Source organism: Rhincodon typus, chromosome 32 (assembly GCF_021869965.1).
Source record: "Rhincodon typus isolate 14 chromosome 32, sRhiTyp1.1, whole genome shotgun sequence".
NCBI lineage: Eukaryota > Metazoa > Chordata > Chondrichthyes > Orectolobiformes > Rhincodontidae > Rhincodon > Rhincodon typus.
Genome location: NC_063363.1, coordinates 30,084,161 through 30,089,862, shown reverse-complemented (window position 1 = coordinate 30,089,862; position 5,702 = coordinate 30,084,161).

Below are 5,702 nucleotides of genomic sequence, written 5' to 3'. Positions count from 1 at the left end.
CCCCTTCCCCTCCCCCATTTCTGATGAAAGGTCTAGGCCCGAAACGTCAGCCTTTCTGCTCCTATGATGCTTCAAGGAAGCTAGGAGCTTGGCAGATTCTAAACTGAGTGTCAGCAAGCAGGTTTTGATGAAGAGAGTGCTGCTTGGGTTGCATTCAGCACAGCTAGCCCATTTTCTCACTCTTAGCTCTTATTACCTCTTATACAACTTTTGCCTCCTGTCCTGCTATCCATTCTCTCCTTGTGTACCTGCCCCCTTTGCTATCTCTCTCTATTTGTAAGTTCCACTTCCACCTATCCGTTCACTGTCGCCTGTCAAACCCCCTCCCTTCAGCATAAATACCACATTTACCTGGCTGCAAACAGTTCTGATGAAAAGTCACTTGACTCGAAACATTAACAGATGCTGCAAGACCTGCTGAGTTTCTCCAGACATTTCTGTTTTGTTTCAAAAGTACTTCAGTAGCTGGAAGACATCCTGAGTTCTGAAAGGCACTATATAAATGCAAGTCTCTCTTTAGTAATTTATTACTGTGATCCTCAATGAAGCCCCTCCTTCTCAACACAGATGGTTGGCGTGGAGGTGGGATAACCTATTCACAGATGTCTCTGACTAGGTCAATCGGACTTCCTGCTAGGTGGCAGGCAATGATCATCAATAACTTTTCTCTATCCAATATATGACCCTTAGCTCAGCAAGTAACTGTGTTGTTCAGGATACAGAAAGATGCCTGATCTGAGCTCAGTTAACTTAATCATTACCGTTGGTGCTGCAGTCACATCAGTGTTCATAGAACTTGGAATTCAAAACAAAGCTCATGTTCCCTTCCTGAACATTGTCTAGAAAACAAATGCCACAGAGAAGTATATTTTGCCATCTTATCTGTGCCAATGCTAAACCAAAGCCATTGTGTCATTCTCATCCTGAAGCCCTGTATACTTCTGTCATTCTAATATTTATGCCTTAAAAGATGCAATGGTCATTGAATTGTACCAGGCCTTTGGCTCCAGCAATCTCTGTAACAAATTGTAACTCACCTCCCTCTCTCCTCATTCTCCTCCTAACAAGTGGCCTTTACAACAAAGTGAATGCTTATGCAGCATATAACCTTCCCTCTGGTCTGAAGAGGCTGACTGTTTACAGTGGGAGAAGATTTAAATAAAATGTTTCTACTTGGTTTTAAGTAGGGAAACCAATGATCAGGATAAGGAAGTGAGCAACGTCAATGGCCATCAGGGAGAGTTCTGCATGCTTGTGTTGATTCATTCCATGAGGTATCGTAATTTTCTCATACTTCTCACAATCAACTGACTCTAGTTACACTCTGACTATTGACTGACTTGTTTCTGGGAACAAAATGTAAGGCTTTGCTACCATTTGCTGTTGGCTTGACGTTTCGCAGGAAAACAAATTAAATCATTTTATACTCTCACGTTTCACTTCCTGAAAGTGGCATATGGTTGATATTGCCATTTGAACGAGTCAGAGAGTTAGTCTCAAGAGTTAATGTTGTCAATTCAGACAGTCTCTATTGTTCACTTTGATCTCCTATCAGATCAACTCCAGACCTTCTTGTCATTACTCTGCCGAGGCATTGCATTTTATTTTTTCTTCTTTATTCATTCACGGGATAAAGGCATCACTGACCAGGCAGCATTTATTGCCCATCCCTAAATGCCCAGAGGGCAGTTAAGAGTCAAGCACATTGCTGTGGGTCTGGAGCCACATGTAGGCCAGACCAAGTAAGGATGGCAGTTTCCTTCCCTAAAGGACATTAGTGAACCAGATGGGTTTTTCCAACAATCGACAATGGATTCATGGTCATCATTAGATTCTTAATTCCAGATATTGATTGAATTCAAACTCCATCATCTGCCCTGTCAGGATTCAAAACTGGGTTCCTAGAATGACCTGGGTCTCTGGATTAACAGTCCAATGATAATACCACTCGGCCATCGCCTCCCCTATTGCATTTTATCTTGGACTATCATTTGGTAATAGGCCAAAGTCAGAAGATGTGCAGGACTTTTGTCACTACAGCAGATTTAGAGACCAGCCAGGTTGAAAACCTAAAACTGGTGAATGTGCAGTGGGTGAATGTGGAATGATGAGACATTCACAGAACATTATGATAACAGTATCAAATGATTATGTGAAGAGAAAGGGAACAGACTATCATATCTGTGACCTTTTGTAAATGGTCTTCTTGGAAAACGCCTCAGTCTCAGAAGACTAATTGCATTTGAACCCCATACAATGCTATCTGGCAGTCCTTCCCATCTTCCCATCCATTTCAAACAAGCGATAATTTTGCCTGTGGCTGGAAGAACAGAGGCAAGAAAGATTGAAACAATTTAAAAAGGTCAGATGCAAACTGAGAGAGAAAGGTACTTCAATCCTTTTGCCCAATACAGATGCAGACTCCAGAATTACATGATTGAAGCAATTTGATGCTGAAATCAGAATATGATGTGACCAAATTAGTGGAAGTACAATTAACAATAAAGAGGCCTTGTGGTGCAGTTGGTAGCCTTTAAATTGGAAGCTCTGGTTCAAGTCCCAACCCAAAACTTGATGCAAGAAGGAAGGTGTTTTCATAACACAGGCAAATAGGATGAATATCAACCTGTAAATCCTTCAACACTTGCCAATGGTCAACAGTAAAACTGGGGGAGATTCCTGACGATGTGGTTAATGGAAAATTGAAAATGGGAGTCTATCCTGTCACTCACATAGCTCCAAACTAAGGCATGTATGTAAAAAGTACATAATGCCACAGCAACTCCAACTCACCACATGAATTATAACAAAACACCACCATGGTTAACATAATTAGAATAGAAAAAGACATTGATATACCTACAAAATGGATGTGTAAATAGCAAACTGATTCCAATTTAGTGCAGTTTTATAGAAAGAACAAGATGACCTTGCAACAATAAAATACTAAAAGGGATAGGAAAACAGTGATGAAGAGGTAGAGATTGACAAATCATTAAAATTAGCAATGTTACTTTTTTAATGCCTTGATCACCTTAGCACCTAATTTCTGTGAGACTATAAGTGACAACCAAAGGAGTTGAGCTAAATATTTACAGAACACACGTTATAGTGACCAAAACTACATGGATACATAGGAACTGGAGAAGGTGGAAAAAGATTTACAAATGACACCAGAGTGGATAATTTAAATTATTCGGAAAGATTAAACAGACTTGAGTTCTTTCCTTGAGAAAAGAGGAGGTTGAGGGGCGTCCTAATAGAAGTCTTCATATGTTGAAAGGCTTCAATAGGGTAGATTTAGAGAACATAGAACAAAGAACATATAAAATAGAACAGTACAGCACAGGAATGGGCCCTTCATCCCAGAATGTTGTTCTGAATATGTTGCCAAGTTAAACTAATCCCTCTTCCTGCCCTTGGTCCACATCCCTCCACTCCTTGCATAATCATGTGCTTATCAAAAAGTCCCTTAAAGGCCCCTGACATATCTGCCTCCACCACCTCCGACAGTGCGTTCCAAACACCTACCACTCTCTGTGTTGTAACTAATGTTTCATCTTGGGGGAGTCCAAAGCTAGCAGCTAAAAGGTTAAGATAGATATTGATAAGTAATTAAGAAACTGCCTCAAAAAATAGGCTGACTCTGGAATAGAAGATTTTAAGGAGAAGCTGGAAAGGCATTATACAGGAGGAAGGAGTGACAGGATATAATAATGAGGGGAGATGAGCTAAGGCTGGAAAAGAATTATGAGCCATACAATCCAGCATAAAACCAATTACTGTAAACATCAAGGATTCCTTTGTGCAAATATAAAACAGTGGCTGAGTCACAAGCTCCCATAGTTTGATTGATCATTAGTTGTTTATGAGAGTCCCTCAGATTGAGAACGACGTATGTAAGAGCCTGTGTACGGGATCTGTTAATATGGGGAGACTGTTGGTGCTGCAGCTATGAGGATTCCAGACCAAGAATCTTTCCTGCCTGTTCTGGGCACATCAAAAAGATTTATAGATTAACAATCCACACATTCAGACACGGCACGGGTCACCTTCTATGGCCATCAGGTCCTGAGGTGGGATTTGAGCCTGAAGCTTCTGGTCTAAGGCTAAGGCATTGCCACTGTGCCACAAGATCTCCCTTCATTGGATGTAATCTGTCACTTGTATTGTATATGCTCTCTAGAATTACCCTCACCCTCTTGAATTCCTCCTATTTTAAAGCCAAATTTGACATCCCTAATCATTACTTATTAAAATTAGCTCAAATGCTCTCCTACTGTCTTCAACACAACCTTGCAGGCTGGGTTTCTTTATACCAACTTGACAAAGGATTTTTCAAGGTTTGGGACCCACAGTTTGTCAATCTGCAGTATTGAATAATCCAATCCATTAAATCAATAGTTCGTCTCGTGTGCAATCCTCTTTTGTGATCACTGATGTTTCTCTTCTTGTTACCCATGTTCTTGGCTCTGAGTGTAACAAATACTTTATCTCTGTCTTCGCAGGATGATTCAGCTGTGTCGTCATACACGTCGGCAAGAATACTCAGATCACTTTGTCCAACTTCTCCAAAATGCTATGAGGTAATTGGGGGGAGGTACTTTAGTTCATTCTGTGCCAGTTCAAGTGGGACAGCTTGGGTCAACAGCTACTGATATGAGTCACGGAGAGCGAGGAGCTTGCAACAAGACTAAGTGCACAAAGATTCGGTTGGTCAGCACAGGGTGGCGAGTCAGCTGCGGTCTGCTGAAGCGAATGAGGACCTTGGCGGCTCCGTGGCTCAGTGGTTAGCACTGCTGCCTCACAGCGCCAGGGTGTGGAGTTTGCACATTCTCATCGTGTCTGCGTGGGTTTCCTCCCACAGTGCAGGCTGGGTGGATTGGTCGTGCTAAATTGTCCAGGGACATGTATTTAGGTGGGCTTTAGGGGAATGGGTCTGGGTGGGATGCTGTGAGGGTCAGTGTGAACTTTTTGGGCCGAAGGGCTTGTTTCCGCACTGCAAGGATTCTATGATGCTTGATGGGGCTGGTGATACAGGAGAATGTTAAATGGGTGTGCACACGGACCTGGTTAGCATTCTAACAGGCAGCTTCTTATCACTTTTTATGCTTCCTATCACTTTCAACTGGTCAGAGAGTACGGGGGAGTGAGCCTGTCCTTTCACAGCATTGTTCCATTTTCCAGACCCTCTGCTACTTGCTATCTCTGTTACAGTGATATTGTTATATATGTGATAACAAGATGTAGAGCTGGACAAACACAGCAGGCCAAGCAGCATCAGAGGAGCAGGAAGGCTGACGTTTCGGACCTAGACCCTTCTTCAGAAATGGGGGAGGGAAAGGGGGTTCTGAAATAAATTGGGAGAGAGGGGGAGGCGGATAGAAGATGGATAGAGGAGAAGATAGGTGGAGAGGAAACAGACAGGTCGAAGAGGTGGGGATGGAGCCAGTAAAGGTGAGTGTAGGTGGGGGATTAGGGAGGAGATAGGTCAGTCCAGGGAGGGCGGACAGGTCAAGGGGGCGGGATGAGGTTAGTAGGTAGGAGATGGGAGTGGGGCATGAGGTGGGAGGAGGGGATAGATGGGAGGAAGGACAGGTTAGGGAGGCGGGGACAAGCTGGGCTGGTTTTGGGATGCGGTCGGGGGAGGGGAGATTTTGAAGCTTGTGAAGTCCACATTGATACCATTGGGCTGCAGGGTT